Here is a 24,112-nt window from a genome sequence, read left to right as displayed (position 1 = left end):
GAGCTGAGAAAGGCCCTGGCAGAGGTGGGAGGAGAAGTTCTTCTCCAAAGACGCACTCTGGAGCGTTTCTGTGCAGAGCATCCATTTTCCAGCCCATGAGATTCTCAGTGTTACAAAGGAAGGAACACCTCCTTCCACCTGCTGCCAGTGCCCCTTGCCTTGGGGTTCATTGCTCATTCCTGACCTCCAACTACACATGGTGCCACTGGTCAACACCCTCTGTGCTTGGCCACTCTGACAGTTTTCAATCCTCTGCACTGCTCATCAGCCCATGTGGTGTTTGCTTTCTTCTAGTCTGCAGGCACATCTCCCTTTCTGCAGTGAACTCGCAAGCCCATCTTCCAGCTCCCTCAGCACTTGAGTATGCACCCCAGTAGGGCCCATGAGGGATTTGTGCATCTCCATTTTGGTTTTCTCTAATCTCACCCTCTTCCACCTGATCCAACCGGATTGCCTTGCACTAAGGGTACCTCTTCTTCACTCCAACCTTTTCCCAGGTCTCCAGGGCCTGAGATGGCTGAAGGCTGGTCTTGCTAGGACTATGATGCCCCAGGGGGAGTGGCAGAACTTAGACCAACCTGATGTATTGGCACAGCCTTGTGGAAGCCAGGAGAGCTTGAAGAGGGAGAAAAATCAGTCCCAACATGTGACCACGCGATGAGTACTTGTGGCTACGGGGAACTGGGCATCGTGACTGTTTCCTTGTCCTGTGCTTGGTCCTGCCTTCCGGTGCTCAACAGTGTTGGCCTTGGCAGCGATTCTGGTCAGCAATTTCATGGGGAAGCACTCATGGACTAGGTTTCCAATGAGCAGGAATGCAGTATTGCCATCTGCTTAGCAAGGAGGTCTCTAAGCCACCGTGCCTGGGTCAGGAGTGTGTGTGGCTTTCCTCGTGCCTGGGGCTGCCAGCACACATCAGGCCTTAGCAGGAGGTGTGTGTTGGCCAAAATTCCAGCAGAAGCTGAGTGAACACTTGCGTCTGGAGGTCCTGTCTGGCCTCTCCCCTCCTGTGTGACTGTGCTGTGGTTTAATTCATAAAGCACTTAAACTCAGTCCTGATGCCCACTGGCAAGGATGCTGGGACAAGGGGTGATCTCATACTCCTCCACAAGGATTCATGGTGAAATAACATCTCCCCAGTCCAAAATATGCAGCAGACATAGTCAGAAAAAACTCCACATTATTATTAACATCAACTGTGGGGGGGTGCCCAGGAGTCACAGGGGTTCAGCTTGTAACAGGAAAACAGCACCTGCAACAAGAGAGTCAGAAAGCTCTGGTAAACCCACAAAGGCAGGAATAGGCATGACTTGGTTCCCTTTTCTTTGGGGAACAGCTTTTACAAGGAATTGTCGATAACCCAGAAGAGAGAGCTATGGCTGGCATTGGCTCTGGGATGACCCTGGCGCCTTATCCCCATGGGTGGTGATCTGAGAGACCTGTGCCTGTGCAGAGATGCCTATTGCCCCATGCAGCACCATCTCTCGCTGTCCCTTGCCAGTGAGTTGGACTGACTTGGAGCAGTGCTGAGAGTTGTGAAAGATGGGCAGCAGAGTCTAGTACAAACCTGGGCTTCCTGACTCTCTGGACCTTCTTGCATCTTTTCAGTTTTTTTATCCCCCAAAACACTGCTTCTCTTCCTCCTTTTCTGCATGGTGCTCACTCTCCTCTTCCCAAGCCTTTTTCCTCTTGCGGTTTCTTCTCTTTTCCTCATCCTGGGGACAGCCTGCAAACCGTTCGATTTCACAGTGGTATGAGTTAGAGAAAGCTGCAATCAGTCAGTACTGATTTTAGCCAAGGCGAGCTCATTTTACCTTCTGTCCTCACAAAGGCTTGTCGGGCCTTCTGGGCAGCCCAGGGAGTCTCTGAGGTGATTGGAGACAAAGCTGGAGTTTCTGCAACAGTCATGTCAGAGTTGGCGGGTGGCAAGAGACCTGGAGCAGTAAATAACTGTTTGCCACAATGCTACCCTAGCTCTCCAGAGGAGATCCCTTTGGCTGGTTGGCAATCAGCCACATTTTGCACAGTCCCCCCACTCCCCAAAATAAACCTGAAGCTCTGACCAAGTAGGAACTGAGCAAAACCCCTCTGAAGTTGTTAGCTACTCCCATGACAGTTTAGCCGAGAAGAAACTATTTAGTTCTGTGTAAACAAGAAAAGCTTGGCCAAGGTGTTACTGAAGGAGAAGAGGGAAGAGAGATAAGAGTTTCATCCCTAGGAAACTTTCACTTTAGTGTAATTTAAAAGAAGGAGACATGCTTACTGACTTATGATATGGATTTGAAATCTTTAATAGTGATTTGGTTAATGGAGAATATATTTGTAACTACTGAGATTTCAGGTCATATTTCCAAGCATTTTAAATTACCTAAGCACAGTTCTTTCTCTTGCACTTCTCTCTCTTCATAAAAATGGCATACATATATATGTGTATTTTATTTTCCAGGAGATATGTATATCTATTCCTGGAAGGCACTGATTTGTAAGAAGCTCTATACAACCAGCTGAAAAAAAAAAAAGTTTAGCTAAGATGTTGTGAGGGAAAATGGGAATTGAGCAGATCACTTCTGTCTGTGGTGAAGAAAATACTGCAGCCAAGAAACTCAAGCTTTCTGTTTGTGTTCCAAATCAAATCCACTTTCCACCTTCATATGAGGCTACATTCAGAGTTGTCTGGAGATATTAAAACAGAGGTGCTTATAACACTGTAGGAGCCAATGTACATCAAGCAGCCATGTATCCACACTAGCATTTTTGCCATTTACGTTTTTTTAAAGTCAAAACTGATTTCCTAGAATGTCTGTATATGTGTGTGTGCCTGTGTATGTACAGCCACTTTTATTAGACAAACCTTAGACCTCTGTATCAGAAAATTTTGTCTTTATGCATGTATCTGTCTCTATTCCTTTCCCACCCTGTTGAATTAATGGTGGCTTGTGGAGTCTTTTCCTAAGTCACACAATAGTGACGCGGATCCCTTCTACCTTCAGCTTCCTCTATTTTGATATCACCTTCAATTAATATACATTGTTTACGCAGTATGCTCCTGGTTCGTAGGTGTCAGTGTGTCATTCAGTACCATAGACACATAGTATTAATTCCAGAATTAGCTACTCCCACAACAAAGAGCTAACTTCCAAGAAAGAACAGACTAATTAGCAAACTGTACTATAACTAAAGAAAAGTATGGGGGCAAGGTATTTTCAAAAACATTTGGAAGACCTCTGTGAGAAACACACAGCCTATAAAATGAAATAAAGAGAAGAGTGAATATCTTCCATAAAACCATTAAGAATAAAGCTTTCAAAAATAACTTGCTGAGGCAATGCAAGGGCTTTGTCCCAGGGACTGCATGCTGTGCTCTTTGCTGGAATTTAATAATCAGAGCCTTTAACTGAGAATGTTTTGCCTTAACTCAGTCTTGAGTAATCCAACAATGGAGTTAAATGAGAAGTATTAGTAAATAATCAAACAGGGCATGAGGTATAGCTATGTGTAAAGACTCACTGCTTTGAAATGCAATAGAAGTATGGAAGAGTCGAGGAGCAAATTATAAACATATACACACAATCCTGCATCCTGGAGAAGACAGAACCTTATGGTGATTTTTACCAAAGTATTGTGATTTCGAGAATCTTGAAAATGAGAAGTCAAAAGGTTTGGATGATGAGACACAGTTAATGAATGAGTAAAAGAAAGAGAGCTATTTCTGGTTCTATTTTTTTTCAGGGAGGAAAAGCCCAGATTGTCTTTGCCTTTCAGGACAGAGCATTGTTGACAGAAAGACACCACATTCTTTTGGTAGGTTTAATAAAAGTGCAGCAACTTTATTTTCTATTTGTGTCAATGAAAGTGGAACAAAGAGCTGTGATCTCAATTTGAAGAGTTGCTGCTTTCTGAGTCTGGGATCCTGTCTCTTGTACAATGAAGCCTCTGCCACAGTGCACACTTTCGTAAGATATCTTTAAGCTGCAAAATGTGTCATACAGAAAATACCTTGGTGTCAAAGTTTTATACCTATTTTGAAGGGCAAATAAGATTCTGGTGAGTCCTTTCTGAGCTACTTCTTTGCTTCATTGCTCAGTACACACACACTTATCTTCTTATTATTCTTTTTTATTCTGCTATTATTGTTTTAAATTAGTTAGGACAGAAGGGGAGGGATTTAGTATCCGAAATGCAATCTTTGCCATTTCAATTTTTACACTAATGCAAATGGATCCACAACCACGAATGCCTCTTTGGAATGATACTCCAGTAGAGGTATCTTTCTATTAAAGGAAAAATTGCCTCTATCCACCATCACTCAGGAACCCTTGTCAGCCTTTAGTATTAACAGATGAGCCAGTCTGTCTTAAAAAAAATGCACAAAAGGCACAAAAGGGTGAGAGGTCTTGGACCAACAGGCATTCCCTTTGCCTAATTATTATCAAAGTGGCAAAGAAATGGATATTGACTGTGTTTTTGTAGCAGAGGTGAGAAAAGCTTTACTCACATGCTAATTGGACATGAAGTTTGGTTGAACTGTTCTCCTCTGCCTTGTAGTCCTCATTTCTTCTGAACTTGCAGTAATGAACACTTCTGTTGATGCTGTGGGATTTGGTGTTCCAGGGAGGATGCAGCATCCTGCTCCTATGCTTGTATTCTAGAAGCAAAGTAACAAGTTTTCAACCAATTCATTCTATTGATACATTCAGATCTGCTGAATGGCTTTTCAGGCTTTAATCTGTGCCAGAGATATGCTGGAACCCAAAGTGAAAGTTTCCTTTGGAAGCACTGGATGTAACATTAATTTGAGTGGGGACAGAGGATAGTATCTCCCGAGCAGTTAGGAAGCTTCTAAAGGGCAAGAGTGCAGGATTGTGCATCTAAACCTTGATTAGAGCTGTTGGTTCAACCACTCTCTGGAAATGGCTTGAAGAAGGTCAAAAACTTAGGAAATGTGTGTGTTTTGAGGTGGAGAAGCAAACAATGTTCAAACCTGAAATTTCAGAGTAGGAATCCCTGTGCACTGTAGGAACTGTGGCAGTACATTAACATAATCTCCTGGTTCCTTTTCAATGGTTACTATTTCCTCCAGTGTTTATGTGAAATGCAAGGCATTTATCATCTGCTTCTTTTGAGTTGGTGGTCTATGCTTTTTTTTTGGCTTTAGCTCTCCACGGTTCTGTATTTTTCTCAGAAACACTTTTCTTTGCATGCTGCTGGTGACAATGTGCTCCAATGGGGGAATATTTTATGAACATGTGGATGTCATCTATGCTGCATTGTTCCAGCTCAAAACCCTGGACACTAGCATAAGGTATTTTCAGAGGGGACATTATTTCACTCATTTCAGCTTTTCTGGTAACATTTTATATCCAGAGTTACAAGCTGAGAATTGCCTGCCCCAAATAGTCCAAATAGTCCAATCTTAAGCTTTTTTAGCTCTTATTCCAGTGGAGTGCAGCTATTTTTCTGCCTCATGCTGATAACCTCGTTCCCCATAAAGGACTCTCAACCTGAATAATTTGTTTCCTAGAAATGTACCATACAAGATTTGCCCCAAAAATTCACATTTGAAAAAGGGTCCAAAAATATCACACTGGTAAGTATCTTAAATTAGGAGTCATAGGGGTGTGGACGCAGTAACACTGAGCATATTTTTCTAGTGCTTTGATAAATGAGCACTGCCAGGATGGCTGTGGCGTTTGGCCCTGTAGCACACAAAACCTGAGTGCTCAGATATGTTGATAACCCAGATGGTTATAAAGAGCTTCTAGGAAACAACCTTCCTTCCTGTAGAAGGGGATTTACTAACTAATTCAGACAATTTTGTCTACTTGAAATAGGACCTTGGTGTTTTGTTGTCCATAAGTTTCCATGATATGAGCAAGCTGAAATTTTTGTTCCAGAGAGAGGAGGAGCAGCTATTAGGTAGTTATTCCTTTAGGGTGCATCCGCACACTAATATTGGGGGTTTAATACTGTACAGATAAGAGCATATTTCTACAAGTGGATACAGCATGGCCTGAAGGATGCACTTTTAAATGGTAGAGAGATAGGAAGTACTTTCTGGCTTATGAATTGGGGACTATTGGCTGAGGCAAAATTCCCATTTCATTCATGGATGAATGGGGTATAATTTTTGTAAGAAACTGGTGATGTATGAATCAAATGTTTTTCTTCTCACTGACAGGACAATCTTTATAATTACCGATGGCCATGCTTCAGTTGCCTTACACTTTCAGCAAATGACACTGAATATTAGTGACTCTGCTGTATCCACAGAAAGCCATTTGAGGCTGCGGTTCTTCAGAATGACTACATATTCTTGAGTCTTACATTGCTAAACTGAAGTGTTTCAGACTTGAAAATTAGATTCCTAGTGCTGCAAGTGATGCCAGAGTGATTATTTATACCACAGCAAAATACAAGTAAATTTGTGACAATGTGGTTTTTTTTTGGATATTGTCTATATCTATAGAAAGTAGCTATTGCAGTATGAGATATGGGGAAGTGGTGTTTTGGGACTTCTATAAAAAGCTGTTATGTGACACAAGGGGAAGGCTTAGAGGTACTGAAAGTGTTACTTCCAAAGGCAATGATGCAGTTGTGGGAAAGACAAGCTAGAAAATACAAAAAATCTGACAATCTTCCAAAATGAGTCAGTCTTTCCAAAGGAGTATTGGGAGAGGAGTGTTAATGTGGACCATCTGCCACAAAATGTGATCTGTGATGGACCTTGGAAGAGATGTCCAAATGCACAGAGCACAGTCCAGGCCCACAAGGCAGGAAAGACAAGATGATGAGTAGAAAATTGATTGCTGGAGAGAGGCAGTATTGCAGCAGAAACAACCCTGGGCTAGAGCTGTGTGTCAGCAAGAACCTTTCACCAGTATACTGAATGCAGGGGTCTGAGCAGATGCTAACAACCTGAGTATTGACGTTGAATTGCAGCCCTAATATCTCTGTAGAGCAAGGAGAAGTCTGCTTTCTGGCTGTTGAATTTTTTTTTTTTTTAAATGACCTTTTATTTTACAACCCACCTTTAAACTCTGAAAAAATAGCATGCTTTTGCTTTTTATACTTTACTATAAGAGACGAAGTACTGTCCCCCCTCCTTTATCTGAATCATTTTCATGTTGGAGACCTCTCCTGTGAACAGACTCTTATCCAAAGTGCAGGGAGCTCCTTGTCGTCTGCTTGCTTTACCTCTGCCATTGACTACTCTGTGCTCTTTTTCCTAAGCTTCTTGCTGGATCTTTCATTCATCTGAGTTCTGGTGGGACAGGAGCAATGAAGAAGCATGTGATAGAACAAGTATGAGGGCAAAATAAACAATAAGGTTTGTCTTCCTCTTCAGCCCCTTCATTTTGTTTGCTCTTCTTCCCATACAGGAAGCTTGTTTTAATCATCTAAGCCAGTGAAATTATATTTTTTTAATATATATATTATTTTCCTCCTTTTCACTGATGGTGCTCTGCCTAGCCTTCTACTTGACATTAGGCATAAGAAAGGATGTGTGAGTGGCTCTCATGGGTGCCTGCTGATTCTTGTTGCAAGAGGCTGTTTTGTCTCATCAGAGCTAGAGCTCCTGAGTTTAGTTTTCCTTTTCCAGCATTTCTGGAGCCCATGATAGTCATCACACACTCTTGCCTATCAGGAATATCAGTCTGCGGAGAGCTGTGCTGCTTCTCAGACTTGCTGCACAAGGGTCTCTGCCATTGAAATAAAGTTTGATTCTGTTTAGGAAGCCTTCATTTGAAAGGACAGCCATGAACCTGGTGGCTCCAGAACCAGCTGGGAATGCTGAGTGTGCTGTCAGCCTGTTCTAGCGAGCTGGCCACCCTGCGTCTGCCTTATGCAAGTTGTTGTGAACCTCTAGATCACAGCCAGCAGTATTGATATGTGGTGCTTCTTGGCATAAAAACTTTTGGTTTTTGCATGATGATGAGCGATGACGATGAGCACTTTGCTTTGAGTAAGGCACAAAAGGAGAAACCAAGGAATTTCTCATAGCTGACTAAGACATGGTCTAAGTCCTCATGTCAGCATGTATATGAATGTCAGAATCTCTAAGTATACTTTTCTGGTTCATGCAGAGTGCAATTTTCACAACTCATCCAAGGAGTTAGGAGGACACTCCAGTTTTTAATAGAGCAGCACTTTTGAGATGTGAGGGTCAGGACATTCTGTTGTTACTTATGAAATATAAAAATTCAGTCTTAATGCAGCAACTGGATGCAGAGCATTCAGTTGTACAGCTGCCGCTGAAGACATCCTACTGCTATTGGAGTAAATGGCTATGGTTTTAGTGCTTACATGTCTTAGAAAGCAAACTTGTTCAGGATGATTATTTGGAAGTATGGCTGCATGAGAATAACAACAAAAGAAATGTTGGTATGGGAAAATAACGGAAAGAAGTTAACTCAGTTGATGTTCCCCACTCCTGTTCTTCTCCACTGCCCCACATTGATTAACCATATTCTACTCACAACTACTTCCACCTGGAAAAGAGTAAAGCCACTTCTGCATAGCACTTGCAAGTCACTTGTCTGGCTTACAGGTCCTTAAGTTTTTATCATCTCTATATGCATTCTTTGTATTTTATTTTTTCTTTGCTCCGCTTCAGTACTACACTGTTACCTTCAGGGATTTAATTTTTTCTACTCTCTTTTGTCTGAGGTGACTGTAGTTCTTAAGATACCTCAACAGTTAGTTGGATCAATTCCTGTAATTTGAAATTCAATGTTTCACTTTATAATTTTTTTCTTATTTTTATTTGAGAACTCTCAATCCTACCTTTGAGAGTAGTTGTATTGTTAGAAGATGTTTGCTTGTAGCTTTTACATTTCTATTAAACTGCATCAACTTCTGCTGCCCTTAAACTTGCCCAGGATTTATTTCAGTTATACACCCTCTGTCTCTTAACTATTTCTTCTTGGGCTTTTCAATATACTAGTGAGGCAGAATTGTACTTCCATGGTTGTTTTACATTAGCTCAAAGTTAAGCTTCAAAATGTCAACATCCTTTGTGTTCTTGCTTCAGTTCTTAATATCTCTGAGAGCTAAATATTAGATAACATCTCCCTGTGGGCTCAGTATGATCTCTTACCATCATTCCCCTTATTGTTCTGTTAGATTAGCAAAGTAAAAAGTATAATTTGTTGGTTGCTTTCACTTTGGAGACATTGTTTTATTATGTAGACAAGCTAGTGAATATTAATAAACCACACAAACTGCTTACTTACCTGTTTTAGTACATACTCCAAGTGTTACTTTCACATCCAAAGAAACATTGGAACCTTAAATATTTTCTTGACTTCGTCTTGAATTTGCACATTTGGATTATTTCCGTAGTGTATTATGACAGGATGTGGACATTCATAATGTGTGTTTTGGGGGGAATGGATCAGTGAGTGTCGCGTTGACTTTGATAGAGCAAAACTCCACCCTCAGTAGGCTCTGGAACTTCAATGTGTTCAGTAAGCCACCTAATTTATTCCCTTCCAAATTCTTCAAATTCTTAACGATGATAACTTTTGTGTTGTTTAGAGTTTTTCCTTCACCTTGTGCATTATGATGCATTAACCTTTCTTTGCAGTCCTTTTTTTCTTTTTTTTTTTTTTGTTTTCCTACCAGGTTTATAGCCATAGAAATGCATTCTTACTCAGGTCAATTTCAGTTAATATAAGAATTAGGTTTTGCCTGACATTTATTTCAAATAATTTACCTAAGGAGCAGAAATAATGTCTGGAGCTAATTTCAATGATATTACCCAGGGCTGTATATAAATCACAATGTACATTTCATTTATTTGACCACTAATTTTGCTGTTCTCTCTAGAAGTGCTGACTGGGGCCAGAGCAACCATTATCCCAGTCTTTCATGAGACACAGTCTGTTATTTTTACTTGAAGCAGGATCTATGATAAATTAACTTCATTAACTTCAAGGCAATGCCCAACTCTTGATTTCTAATCAGTTTTTTGTCTTGCTCAGAGATCACTAGGTGCTAAAGCATAACAGCAGTCTTCAATCAGAAGTGAAATTCATCTCTGCTTTCAGAGCTTAGAGGCAAAGGGCTTCTTCTAAAGTTTGCTGGAAGCAAGTTTAGATTTGTGCCCCTACTGTTTATAAGCCTCTTTCCATCAGAGGTTACTGGCTCCAGAGCCCAGCCAGCAGAGCACGTTGTGCAAGTGTTAACTAAACCATTGGAGGCAGAGTTTTCCAAGTTATTTCAAACAGTCTGAAGGATTTGGGCTGATACTTTAACATTTTGCCTAATGCAGAGGAGGGAGAACTCATGTGATTCACCCCAGCAATGGTGCAGGTGGTAACAGTCTCTAACTCCTTGGTGGTGCATAGTGAAGGTGCAGTTACTGGTGGCAGGTGGACATCTTAATTATCCTTTGAATGAAAAGTGGAATAGCTGAACAGTAATGACCCCAGCCTGAGCTGAGGTTAACACTGTGACATTCTTCTCATCTGCTCTGGAGCACAATACACTGCAAATGAAACTTGGGAGAGACAAAGATGTGTCTGTTGCACTGATTATTTTTGTGGATTGGCACAGGTGATGGAGAAAACTGTACAGCCTGGGGATATTCTGCATTATTTATGTGAAATTTTCCTGCAGGCTGGAGGGCCCAACATGGCTCCTCCTGCTCTCTCAGGGGCAATTCTGCTCCACGCTGGTGCTGACCCCATGCTTCCGTCTCTAAGATGTGCAGGTCTATCCTGAAGATCCTGGAACCAGATCTAGTCAATCTATAGCAGCAGGACTGCAATGGCCAACTGGCTTCATGAACAGCATATCAATATAGACTTGTTTTGTCTGCAGTTTGCACCGAGTAATTAACTTGACTTCAGTCTTTCTTAGTTGATAACACCTGAAAGAATCAAACTTTAAATGGAAAACTTTTCTCAGGAATTTCTGTATCAATTGGCAATTTGTTTCAGCTTGGTTATGTGAAAGAAGCCCAGAGTTCTTGTGGGAAAGGTTTTGCTTTGCTGAGAATGTGTTCCTGGGATTGCTGTTGGCCCTCACACCTGGTCACCAACAGGCCTTAATGGCTCTGCCCCTCTGCATCTGAGACTCCTGGCCTGTGGGCCTAGGGGCTTCATTTAAATTCAGCCTTAGAGACCCAGTCTTTTACTATATTGTAGAGTACCATTTCATGGATCATTGTTCAGGTTTCCTGAACAGACCTTGGACCTGACTTGGTCCTTTACATCTACCTAATGATCACTGGACAATTGATAGGACACGCTTCTATCACCAGCCCACTCTGCTTGCCCAGCTCTGGTGCTGTGGTGCTGAACCCTATCAGTGGCCTCACTGCCCAGCCTGTGTTGTGGCCACTGATAGCTCTTGGCTCACCATTTTCTTAGGGAGCTGCCCCCTGACAGTTATACTGTGGAAATAAATAAGATTTTATGGTTTTTCTTGCTTTGTAAGAAGCAGCTTGACTTTGTCTAATTCTGAGATAGGGAGGAGACAATCGTGGTGATCATACAAGTGGACTGGTGATCAGGAGCAAATACCTATTTCTGATTTATCAAATAATAAGACATCTGTGATGCCAAACACATGAGGCTGAGCTTTATTTCTTGTGGCTCTCTGGAAAGGTCAGCTCTGAGAGGTTTTCATATCCTCATTTCCCTCTTGGTGCTCCTTCCCTTCTGGCACAGGAGAGCTGGGACACTGCTGGGCTCTGTCATTGCCTTTACACTGATCTGCTGAAAGGTGATTTGAGAGACAGAGGCTGTCAGCCTTGTGCCTCAAGCCAAATTGTGTTCATTGAGTTTTGGTGCTGCATTCCTTGCTGTTGTAATTAGCAGATAACTCAGCAGTAAATTTAGCTTTTTGTCTTCTGAAAACCACCATTCCAACACAGGTTAAATTTTTAGGTGGCTGAAGCTGTCAGTATGGCAATTTGGTCTGTAACCCAGTCAATAATCCTTGGAAACAAAATAATCACTATAACTTCCAGTTCAAATAATGGCTTAAATAAAATATCTGTATGCTGTGCCTCTTTAATATTACTATGATTTATCAGTAGATGAGTGGAAATTAATGTATTCAGTTCCTTTTGGGATTCATTTGGGATTTTTCCTTAATTGTGTTTCATGATTTTTCCCTAGGTTTTGGAGAAGGTTTTGCTGACCCTGTAGGATATGAAAGGCCAATAAACTGTTGTGCCAGATGTGTTCTGTTTTCATGGGGAGCAGATGATACATCTGAATGAGGTAAGCCTGAGGAATGGCTCTGTTAGTTCATTCTGTGTTGAATAGTGCCCGCCACCAACTCCCTCGCTACAGGAGGTTTTAGTTCTTTCTGGCAATGAAGACTGATGCTTTCAAAAGAATTTCAGGGTGTATTAGCTACGCTGAGGAGAAAGGAGGTAATGCAGGTTTGATCCTCAATTTTTTGGAACTGAATGGGAGCTAGATTATCACAGAGCAAAAGGATTTGAGTTAGTTTTGCTGTTCTGTGTAAATGCTCAGAAAAGCAGTACTGCCAGAAGTCCTCATCAAGAAGGACAACAGTTATTTTAAAAATAATTAGATGCCTTCTATTGACACACACTTAAAACTTGATCTCTTTGTCATCTTTACCTTTGAATGTGCTGTAGGATCCCAATGCATATCATCCAGTAAAGATAATTTAGAAAAACTTCAAACTAAAACACTTTCAAAATGAAATACATAACACTAAACTAAGAAAGAAATCTTGTTGAGATGTTGGATTTTCCAGGGAGGTGACACTGAGCTGATATGACAGAGAAAGGTCCCTAGTTATTTCACTTGGAAGTGGTGTAGGTTGTCCCTTTTTCAAGGTCTTGCAGTCAGGGTGCTGATGAGCAGTGAGGGATGTTGCTTTGATACCTTCAGTGCTGCAGCAAGAGCAGTAAAATGCAGTGAATGTACATCCCTTCTCAGACCGTGGGAGCTCACTGCAGACCTGATCACTGAGGCACTCGTGTTAACGTAGTGCATGCAGGGGAACCAGAGAAGGCTTATTTATTAAGGTTTCAAACACTTTAAAGTTGTAAGCAGATGAGTTAAGCTTTCATAACTTACAGAATAGAATTATTTAGGCCATTTGCTAGGAAAGAGGTTTAGATCTTACAGTGCCTACCAAGTTAAAAGGTCTCTGTATCAGAGACAGCTGTAAGATCCTGAGGAGACAGATGAGTTAGACTAATCCTGTGGTGAAGGACAAGGGACATTTCCTTAATAAAGAGTAAATGTTTTTGTTAGATTTCATCAGGGGAACTTAGAAGGACGTTGTTAAATTAACTGTGCACTTAATTCTATGTGTTGAACACTTTAAAAAAATTCAACCTTTTATTTCTCCTTTATTGCGGATTAGCAAAGTAAAAAAAAAAAATGCTGTGACTATAACAGGGCCTTATGATTATCTACAAAAGCTGGTGGGGAACAGGAAGGCTTAAACTCTGAGTGAGGCTCAGAATTACCTGGGAGAACTGGGGTCACAGTCGTTCTGTCACTGGAGATCAATCTACAGACTGGCAACTGGGATTTTTTCAACCCAAGTTTACCCTGGAAACTGTTATTCACCTAGATTTAAGCTTTCAACAAACTTTTATAGCTTAATTAAAAGAGAATGGTATATAAAGACACAGTACAGGGATGCTAAAATGAGGCATTTGTCGAACAGCAACCATGTTCTCTGTGAAAATACAATGTTCGAACTTCATAGTGCTTAAATCCTAGCCTCGCACTTATTGGGGTGAGGAGGGAGTTCTGATCACTTCAGAAAATCTTTAATGCCTAGGACACAAAGGTGTACTGTACCGAGCCATGCTGATAAACAGAAGTGACTACATATTCTAACTGGAGCCAGGTCTCCTCATCTGCTCTCCAGCTGTTACTAATTCCTTTGGATAGGACCAACTTGTTCCAGGTCCTGGGGAAGTCTCTTATACTTTCCAGTAAGCAGAAGTTCTTTTCCCTACGGTTTGCTGGTGGCTTGCACAATCAGTATGAAGTGGCAAAGTAAGGGAAAACTCTTCCTCCCCTCAGGATGTGAGTGCAATTTGGGATTGCAAAGGTGGCCTTAATCCAGACCTTCACCCTGATACATGTCACTTGTCTACAGCTGCCCTGAGTAGATGCTAAAAATTAAGTTTGATCTGCAGTAAGTTATCTGAGAGCTTGTCTTTGAGTAACCCACTTTGAATAACCCACTGAGAACAAGAGCTGCTACTGCAGAGCAGATTGGCCCACCTACCCTAAAGTTCATTAAAGCATAGATTGTAACGTATTTTGGCACTTTTTGTAAAAGAACCTGTTGTCTCCCAGCTTGTAAAGCTTTACATCCAACAGCTAAGACTTGATCAGAACAGTCACGGCCCTGTGAATAGGATTTTAGTCACTGGCACAATGGTGCAAGGGATGCTCTGGGCTTGCCTCAGCCAGGCCAACTTCAGCTGTGATTGTCCAGCAGTCAGGCGACTGTGGCATTGCTTGGCTTCAGTTTAGCTTTATTTCATAGTAAGGGCAAGCAACCATCTGTAAAAATAAAAGATTGTGTGGTGGAGTGAAAATGCAAGTTGCTGGTGTTGGAGGTGCCAGTGACTTAGGAGTCACTGCAGGAGAGCTGCCTTGTCATTGGGTAAAGTCAGAGTAGAGGTTAACGGAGAACAACAAAAAACCCCAAACAACAAATAATTGGGAACCAGAGGAAAGAAAGATTATATAAGCCAACTCTATCAAGAAAACATGAAAATGACCCTTAGTGGATTTGAGGACTGAGGAGGAAGAAGGGACTGGCACCATGAACACTGCGCTCCTTCTAGTGAAGGCCTCAGGATGTGGATGACTTGTCATCAGCTGTACCCTCACTCTGCTTCAGAAAAAATGAAGCCATGAAGCAGAAGGACACTGGAAAGATGAATACAATACCATAGAAAAGGTGCAGATAGTAGGTATCACTAAGAGGAATTCTTGTGTATGTAACAATTTAAACTATATGATGTTTTCCTGAATTATTGTGGGCTATGAGTGCCAGTATTATTGCAGCTGTCCCAATAGCTAATAATAACTAGTTAATTTTAAATTGGTTTGGCAAGATATTAATCAAGCTAACTCCATCTTAACTCCATATATAGTATGATCCCTTTTAGCCTGTAACCAGCTTTTAAGAGTACCCGTCAGAAGATTTTCCCACAGGCTCCCTTTGCTTGCTAGTACTTCAACTTGCCAGAGTCTTATAAACTCATCACTTTGTTGTGTTTTTTGCCCAGCCCTACTACTTAACATGCCTGAGGAGTACAGTTTCCTTTTAAGTGCCCGAACCCTGTGAACAGTACAGGCTGTGTTGTTGTCCTTCCAAAAATAAGATTTCTTCCATAACTAAAATTCATGTCAGCTGTAGAGGTCTGCATTTCCTGAATGTATGAAAATAAACATGAGACACTGTGAGAACAGTGTAAAGTGAGGGAGTAATCTCAGCTGTCATTCTGTCTTTCTCAGAAGCTGCATGATCTGATGCACTCTCTGATGCTAATCACTGCTTTTTGCCTTTTTCTACTTTTCTCATAAAGGGGAAAAAGAGAAAAAGTAAATAAAAATCTTAATTTTATTACCATTGCTTGGAGTCAGAAGGAGTAGATCTATTGCCCTTCACAGTCATGCTGCAGGTAGAAAGATCTCTTCCATTTTATGGGCTAAATTGCTAATTGAGTCACAGTGATGTTTAGTGAATTTGGAAGATAAAGTGTCTGGGGAGCCACAGAAGACCAAAGTCTTGCCCAGGGCTTCTTTAAGACTTTTATGGACGTTGTGTATCTGGCAATAGCAGTATAAGTTTCTCCTGCCCCTCTGCCTCCTGTCAGAGCTGTTGGCCCCAGTGCAGAATAGCAGACAGTTACTGAAATACGTTTTCATCTGCTACTACCATTCAAAATGTGTTGCTTCTGTTTGAATCTCTTTTTTTTTTTTCCACTCTGGTGCAGACTGAGATGCTTGTGACTCATGTGGTGGCCGCTTGGGCATTGTCACCTGTCCAATGCATCCCTCCCACTGAGGGGAAGGGCAGATAGCACCATCTTAAGTTACCCTGGCAAGGCTCCGCAGGTGCTCATTTGTTGGGGTGAGACTTGTGCAGGGCACAGAAGTTCCTGAGGAGCTGCTCTGCTGTCCAGGGCTGCAAGATTTATTTCAATCCAGACTTCCAGCAGCTTTATGACGGGCTTTCACAGGGGACAGATAATGTCGTTTTCCAGTTTGTGCGTCAGGGCATTTCTCTCCATTCTACCAGACAGTACGTAGTCACTACAACGAATATATAGTGGTAAATACATGTTTTTATATATTGTATTACAGTATAGTAACACACAAGTAGGCAGCCAAAGCACCAAGTTTCTTTCTGCTTGTGATGCTTTGTACATGTTGGTGTTACTGCATTGAGGGCAAGAAGCGCTGCACTGCACTTCACGAATGATAGCAGCACAGCTTATGGTTCTAGCTTCTTTTTATGTCACTCGATTTATTGACTTTATTTCACAGATCCTGGTTTCTGACTTATCTATGGAAAAAACTGCAAAAAAGGCCTTTTTCTTTGAGATAGGTTTAGGTCCTCACTATATGTGTTATTTCTTTATCTCCTGTTAAAGACAAAATCACAAAATCATTCAGAAGCTGCAGGGAAAGCTAATGGCATCTTCAGTGACTAGTGTTATTTGTTTGTTTGTTTGTTTGTGGGATTTTTTTTTCTTTTTTCTTTGAATTAAAGAAGTATAAGAACAGTGGGAATATATTATCTGCTTCGGACTTCACCAGGGGAACCTGCATATTCTTGGTCTTCCTATCTTGTAGATTACAAAAACTAGCATTATTTCAAAGTGTTCACAGAACTTGGTGTTCCTTCTCTCCCATCCCTGCTTATGGAGAAGATGAGCTCCTATGAGTCTGTCATATTAAACATGCCTCATGGTAATAGCCCAAGTGCTGTGAGCTATTTTGTTGTACCTGCATATTTTCATGAAGGATTTCAAATACCTCTTTTGAGAGTCTTTGGAGATTCTTTATTCATTACTGTCAGCCGTGTGGGAAAACTGATTTGAAATACCATTCCAAACAAACATAAGCCAAGGTAAAAATGCAGTAGGAAAGCAACACAAAATATCAAAATTACATTTTATATTAACCTACATTACAGTATATTATTGTGGGTTTATCACATAGGGTAACATTTAATCTGTGGAGAAAAACAGAGAACTGATTTCCACACAAGGGCTTTTTGTCTGTCTGGAAATTTGAATGTCTGTAAAGTGGTAGGTCCTACACTATGAAACCAAACATGCTCCTTAGGTAGGTCTCTCAGTTGTTCTTGAATGGAGTGAGCTGAATCATCTCTGAGGAATGTTTTCTCTGACCGTGCTGTTTCCCAGTAGTAAACTATGCAATCCATACAGCTCAATATGCAACAATTCGTTGACCTGAATTGTGACAAGCACCAACCTATTTAACAGTGTCAGCCTTGATGATTTGCATAAAGTCTTACTGCAGACAGAACACAAGGTCTGGTGCTCATAGTTAATGGTGTAGAAGAGACTGACATAGGTTTATGTCAGGGATGGTTATTAATTTTGTTTAGTAATCATACAGAGATGATAATTTTTTTGGTAAGCTTTCTGTAGTGAGATTTTTGGAAGGGTTCCCAAAGACCTTAATATTCCTGGATTTAGTTGCCCTGTATGAGGACAGAGATCAATATTCCTGTTTGTCCTACATGGATATGACTAGCAGAATCATTGCACTAGATTAAACACATGGTCCATTTCCTCTGGTCTCCATACTCAACAGTAGCAGGCAGTACCAGATGCTTCAGATGAACATGTAAGGAAAGGTGATGCCCTCCTAAACTCTAATTAGTAGAGTCTGGCTTATGCCTTGAGACATCAGGGCTTATGACCTTCCCAGTGGTTTTTTTTTTTGTTTGTTTGTTTTTGTTTTTTGTTTTTTGTTTTTTGTTTTTTGTTTTTTCATTAACTGAATTATATATATATATATATGTGTGTGTGTGTGTGTGTGTGTGTATATTCTTATGAACCCTAGACTCCTTTTGCCTTGAAATGGTACCAAGCAGGTGCGTGAGTTATGACTGTTTCAGTGGATTTAATATTTCTCACAAACACTCTCTGGACAATGTAATCTTTCTGTTTATACAATTCAGATGAAACACAAAGAGGAATGAAAGCTATCCCCCATGGGTCTGTCATCATGCCACAAATCAAGAAAGGCCCATTTTAAATTCAAATTTTATTTTTGAAAGGATTGCCAAGCTGAAATGTGCTGAGTAGTGCTGCCTGCATTCTGAGTGTTCAAAATGTGCTAGGTTTGGTAAAAGACTATAATTTTCTGCTATAATAATACAGCTGGTGAGAAATATGTCGTAGCCAAATTTGTATCAACTTTCCCAAGAATTAGAAATAGTTCTACTCAACCCCAAAGACAAAGAGGAATAATAAGGTAATTGCTGGTTGATCATATAGCAAAATGTTTTGAAATGCTACCAAGAAGGTATCAAAGATGTGAACCTGAACCTGACTCCATAGTCCCAGTTCCTGTTTGTCAGGAGAAGACAGCAGGAGAAAGAGCTGATAATTGATTCAGTGAGGATGGCAGATCACTACTGATTTGAAGATAAGAAACTAAAAATAGTAGAAAAATGCAGGAAATGGTTTTCATGATAGTAGTTCTGGGTGCCATACAATAAACATCTATAGAAGAAGAACCCCATACCCCATATTTAACTATCTTTAGTCCATATGAATAACTTAATCTGATTATCACACTTTTCTCATATGTAGAAAAGATTAGTTCTCTTCCCCCTCCCTTCCCCCCCCCAGCATAACTTTGGAAATCACAATGATTTAGCCAAAAAAAAAAAAAGAGTTGTTTTTCTTTTACATGCCTAGGAGAGGGGAGGAAGCACTGAAAAGACAATTTTCAGTAAAATATCTACTGAATCGAAAATGAAATTCTTTGAAATCCAGTTCTGAGAAACTCATTGATGTTAGTTGAACTGCACACCTATGCTAAGAAAATGCCAAAGTACTTTAACACCTTGCTGCATTTGTGATATGGAGAAAAATTGAACAGCCTGAAAATTTGAAAGGAATAATGAAAGCAAAGGAATAAATGAGATGAGACTGTGATGAGCAGCAGAGAAGACAGAGCTGAAACCTTCCATATTAAAAGAGGAAAACAATGAAGTGGGTGAGGTCACTTTTTTAGGATGGGCGATGGGCAAGTCTTACACAGCATCCTGTGCATTAATTAGCAGTAATGAAAATAATTGTTCCCTCCAGCTTGAAACTGTGGCTAATTACAATTAAGTGTTCATTACTAGCTAACATAATGAGACCTTCACTGTGTTTCATAAATACATGGCTTATATTATGCAGGGAGGGAGGAAGCGTCCTTTGTAGTGCTTTCCTGTCTGTCTTTATCTCCTTTTTCTATCTACTTCCACAGCTGTTTCTCAGTCTCCTTTCTTAGACGATCCCACTGTGTGTGCTAGACCTGATTATCAAGGCAATTTCTTGCCAAGCCTGAAACATTTTTGTGCTGTTTGTCCCTTTTGTTGGGCAGGATCAGTAAGACCCATCTTTGTAGAGGATTTCAGGAACTGCGGCCTCACTGAAGTTGTGCTTTCATGCCTCTGACCCCAAATGCATAGTTTAAGTAATAAGCTTTTGTAAAATGAGTGTCATGACTTGACTCCAGCTGGCAACCAAGCATCACATAACAGCTTGCTCACTGCCCCACCCCCAGTAGGTTAGGGTTAAAAATAAATAATACCTCATGGCTTGAGATAAAGACAGTTTATTGGATAGCAAAGGAAGAGATAATGACAATTATATTACTAATAACAAAAGAATATACAAATGAAGTGGTGCACAACGCAATTGCTCACCACCTGGTGACTGATATGCAGCCCAGCCAGCTTTCCCCAGGTTTATACACTGAGCATGGTGTCATATGGTATGGAATATCCCTCGGACAGTTTGGACCAACTGTCCTGTCTATGTTCCCTCCCGGGTTCTTGTGCACTCCCTGCCTTCTTGTTGGCAGGCCAGTATGAGAGGCTGAAAAGTCCTTGACTACTTAGCAGCAACTAAACTGTTATCAACATTATTCTTACTTTAAATCCAAAACACAGCACCATACCAGCTACCAGAAAGAAAATCAACTCTATCCCAGCTGAAACCAGGACAATGAGAGAAGAAGGGAGTACAAAAAAAGGAAAATATGAACCTTTTTTCTGCCTTTCTAAAAATACAGTTTCCTTATAATAAAACATCTGGCAATTTAGCTGATGTAGACTACCATGTCTACAGTGGATTTTTGCTGATTTTGTTTTCTACTGAGATCTGGAAGACAGCAAAATAACATTTTGTTACATTTGGGTGGAATTGGAGATTTTTTTATTTCCATGTGAGGATAAAATACCATTTATTCATTCTTCATCCTTTCCCATATCCTAATTTAGACATAAGTTGCATACGAAAATAGTTGCTTTTAGCCTTATCTCTTCTCTCTCTCTCCCTCTCTATTCCACCTTTATTTTCATTGAGTCATGAGACTAAAAATTTAGATGTTACACTAGGAAGCAATCACTAACATTTAGCTGTTCTGATGGTTATCTGCCAGCTAGAGGATATATGTGCTGTTGCTGTCAGAAGACCTGCTGCTTGTCTTACCAGCTCACAGGTGAGGTGAGATGTCACCTGCATCATCACATGGTCTGTTCTGGTCATTAGCTCTGGAAGAGCTGGAGGTGATGGGGGTGTTTATGGCTGAGAAATTAGTGCAGTGATGCCTGCCTAGGGAGAAGGGATGGAGAATGGAGAGCTAATTGAGCATAAAAGCAGCAATGGAAAAGGCAAATTGTGGGAGAAGGAAGGAGAGTGAAATGGCTGGAGATTAAAAAGCTGTTCAGAAAAGTGAGAAAATAAGCAAACAAAGGAAATGCCACAGGCAGTAATTCCGGTGGCCTGAGCAAAGTAATCAAAACTGAGACTGGTGATCAGATGGCAGGAGGTGGGGGGGAACCTGGACTTTAGCAGGGCTTTTCCCCCCTCTGCACTGCTGCTCTGCAGGCATCTGCTGCTCTGCCAGAGAGCTGCTCCTGGGGTGTGGTGTGACAACGCAGGTACAATCCTGTGCTTGGTGATCTGAGACCTTAATAGCTGGTTTTGTCAAAACAGATTTCTTACCTTGAGTTCTGGTCCATTTTCAGCTTAGGTAATTTTGTTCTGGTAGTCATCCTAATATTGTACTGATATTTCATTTTCTAATGGATTCATTGCTTTGCGTCACCTACTGTCCTTGTGTCTTGTGTAGTGTTGCTGTGGGCTCTTGAATAGCTGTTGTGGGTTGAGGTGAAGTGGTTTCTGCCACTTTAAAGTGCTTATGTTGTTCCCTGAGATGAGAAGCACAGGTCAGCAATATCTATTATAATATGGCTTTGCCTTTGTGTAAAGCAAATCAACCTGAAATAGAAGGAGTAATCATATTGCAGAGTAATGATAGAGTGAGGACCGGAACTGAGACCTCCTAATTTGTAATCCCCCAATTTGGGAAACTTTATGTGATTTTGTGGCCAAGTTTTAAGATGAAAGAAGAGAAAGTCCTTTATGGACTTTTAAAACAGCATATCATGAAATGGAAAGTCAAAAAGCCATTCAGGTTGGAAGGGATCTCTGGAGGTTTGTAGTCGAAACTCCATCTCAAAGAAACATCAGCTGGTCAGAGAAGTTGGGCAACGCAGGACTTTGTTCAGTTGGGCCCTAGAATCATCCAGGGATGGAGCCTGCACATCCCTGTGCAACCTCTGTCACTGCTTGTCAGTCCCAGGGTAAAAAGGCTTTTCCTTGTGTCCAGGTGTAACACTTCTTGATCCAGTTTATGCCTGTTGTCCCTCACCTTCCCACAGTGCTGTGAAGTGCTTGACTCTGTGTCCTCTGTAACATTGTCAGGGATAGTGGTGGGCTGCCATTTCTTTCTCTAAAGCCAACGCTTCTCCAAGCTGAACAAGTCCATCATCCTCAGCCTCTCCTCACACAGCAAGTGTTCCAGACACCAATCATCGCAGTGAACCTTCACTGAACTTGTTCCAATTTATTGATGCCTGAGTTGTACTGGAGGTCCCCAAATCAGATGCCATATTCTAGATGTGGTGTAACAAGTGCAGCCCAGGATGCTGTTGGTCTCCATCACTGCCAGGTGTCCTTCCTGACCCACATTCAGTTTGGTGTCTACCAAGATCTAATGTTTCTTTTCCACAGAGCTGCAGCCTGTGTCATTGTCAGGGGTTCCTCCTTCCCAGATGCAGGACATGGCATTTGTCCTTGTTGAACTTCGCAGGGCTCCTGTTGACCCACTCCTGCGTCCTTTCCCTTTGAACAGCAGCCCTGCCCTTGCATGTATCAACTGGTTCCCCTGACACCACCATTAACGTGGTGTCACATGCAAGCTTGATGAGAGTGACATCCATGGCTTCTTCCAAGTCATAGATGAAGATGTGAAGGAGGATAGATCCCAGAATGGACCCAGATGGTAATCTGCTTGTTATCTCCAGGTAGACTATGACCCATGAATCTCTGCCTTCTGAGCCTGCACATCCTACCATTTTCCATCCATGTAGGTTGTCTGTGCATCCAGTGTAACATACAAACTTGAATATGTGAATACTGAGGGGAGTGTCAAAAGCCACAGCTGAGGTAAATGGCATACATTGCCTTTCCCCTTGTCCCCAAATCCATTCATTTTCACTTAGTAGGTGGCGAGGTTGGCAGTACATGATTTATCCTTGGTAAGTGGAACAGCACTAATTATAACAGGCAAGAAAACAAAAATATTGTTCTGTTTTTCATGCAAGAAACACAGCTTTTCCCTTTATGGGCCAGTTACTATTTTTTTGCCTCTAGCAAACAATTACTTTGCTGCTAGCCCCTTTACCTTTTTGCAAATTCCTGTAGATGCAAGATGGCCAAAAAGGGGAACCTGAATTCTCTGCCCTGGGAAAAACACATCAGAAGCCTTTGTTTATTCTATTTCTATGCTTGACAGCTGGTCTGTAGGTTTCACACAGGTGTCTGTGGAATATAATGCAAAATTAATATTTGTCTAGCTGGTTTAATCTCCATCAGTCAAGTGCTCAAAGAAGATTGGCTTAAGAACAAAACCATTCCCCTAGCCTGATGCCCTTGCACGGTTTTGTGTGGTTGGAGCCCGGCACTTTGCTGATCACTGCATCTCCAGTGACGCTTCTGAAGGAGGTTAAGTCCAAGTCCCATAATTCCTCATGGATTAAAAACAGAGCAGTGGTTGGTTTTCTTTGGGAGGCTGACCTCTAGTGTTCCAACATGACAAGCTCAGTTGAAGAGGAGCAGCAGAGGAATCAATGCTCTATGGAGTGATGCTAAAAATATACCTGCATTGACTGGCATTTTATGAGCTGCAAGATACTTAATATATTTAATAATAAAAGAGGAAGTGTTGCTATGGTATCTTGAGGGGTATTTATATTGCTATGGCCACTCGAGGATTCCATGATATTTTTAATCTTTAATTACTGAGTTCAATTTTTTGAAATTACAGGGGTCTCTTACATTTTTTGATTACGCAGTGTGCTGTGAGATTGAAATATTAATTGAAACAAGAGCTGTCTCACTCTTTTCTGAGAAGAAATCAAATAATTTCTGAAGCTCAAGCTACATATAAGTTTTGATTAAAAGTCATATGGAGGTCGCTGGAACAGTCAGTGCTGAAACAGAGTTATTTTTTATACATGAAAAGCCTGAGCTTAGTCTTAGAAGCAACCCAGAGATATCTATTATTCATGGTGGGTTTTTGTGTCTGCCTACGTAAATATCCAAAACACAAGCAGGGTTTTATTGCTACAGGTCAGACCCCACAGCACAGCATGGTTCAGCTGTGAGGTACTGGGCACTTTTGAATTTCCATTGACTTAGCATCTTTCTGTGTCTACTTCTACCTGATGTCTGGGATAGTGGAAAAAAATTTCAATTGTTTTGCTGATACAAACATGTTTGTAAAACACATGGTTATGGAGCAAAAGGAGAAGT

The 24,112-nt window shown here is 41.1% G+C and overlaps 1 long non-coding RNA gene across 3 annotated transcripts in view; it reads left to right on the top strand.

Annotated features, from left to right (window-relative positions):
• The window catches only part of LOC110363522 (uncharacterized), a 114,663-nt gene that overhangs the window by 49,989 nt on the left and 40,562 nt on the right, over positions 1–24,112 (top strand). For all 3 annotated transcript variants that reach the window (XR_010471681.1, XR_010471679.1, XR_010471680.1), the window contains exon 2: positions 12,129–12,233. This is a non-coding gene — a long non-coding RNA (uncharacterized LOC110363522). The remainder of the gene's footprint in view (positions 1–12,128; positions 12,234–24,112) is intronic.

Source organism: Columba livia, chromosome 3, assembly GCF_036013475.1.
Source record: "Columba livia isolate bColLiv1 breed racing homer chromosome 3, bColLiv1.pat.W.v2, whole genome shotgun sequence".
In the NCBI taxonomy this organism is placed as follows: Eukaryota; Metazoa; Chordata; class Aves; order Columbiformes; family Columbidae; genus Columba; species Columba livia.
The sequence above is the reverse complement of the archived record's forward strand: the minus strand, read 5'-3'. Positions and strand labels throughout refer to the sequence as shown.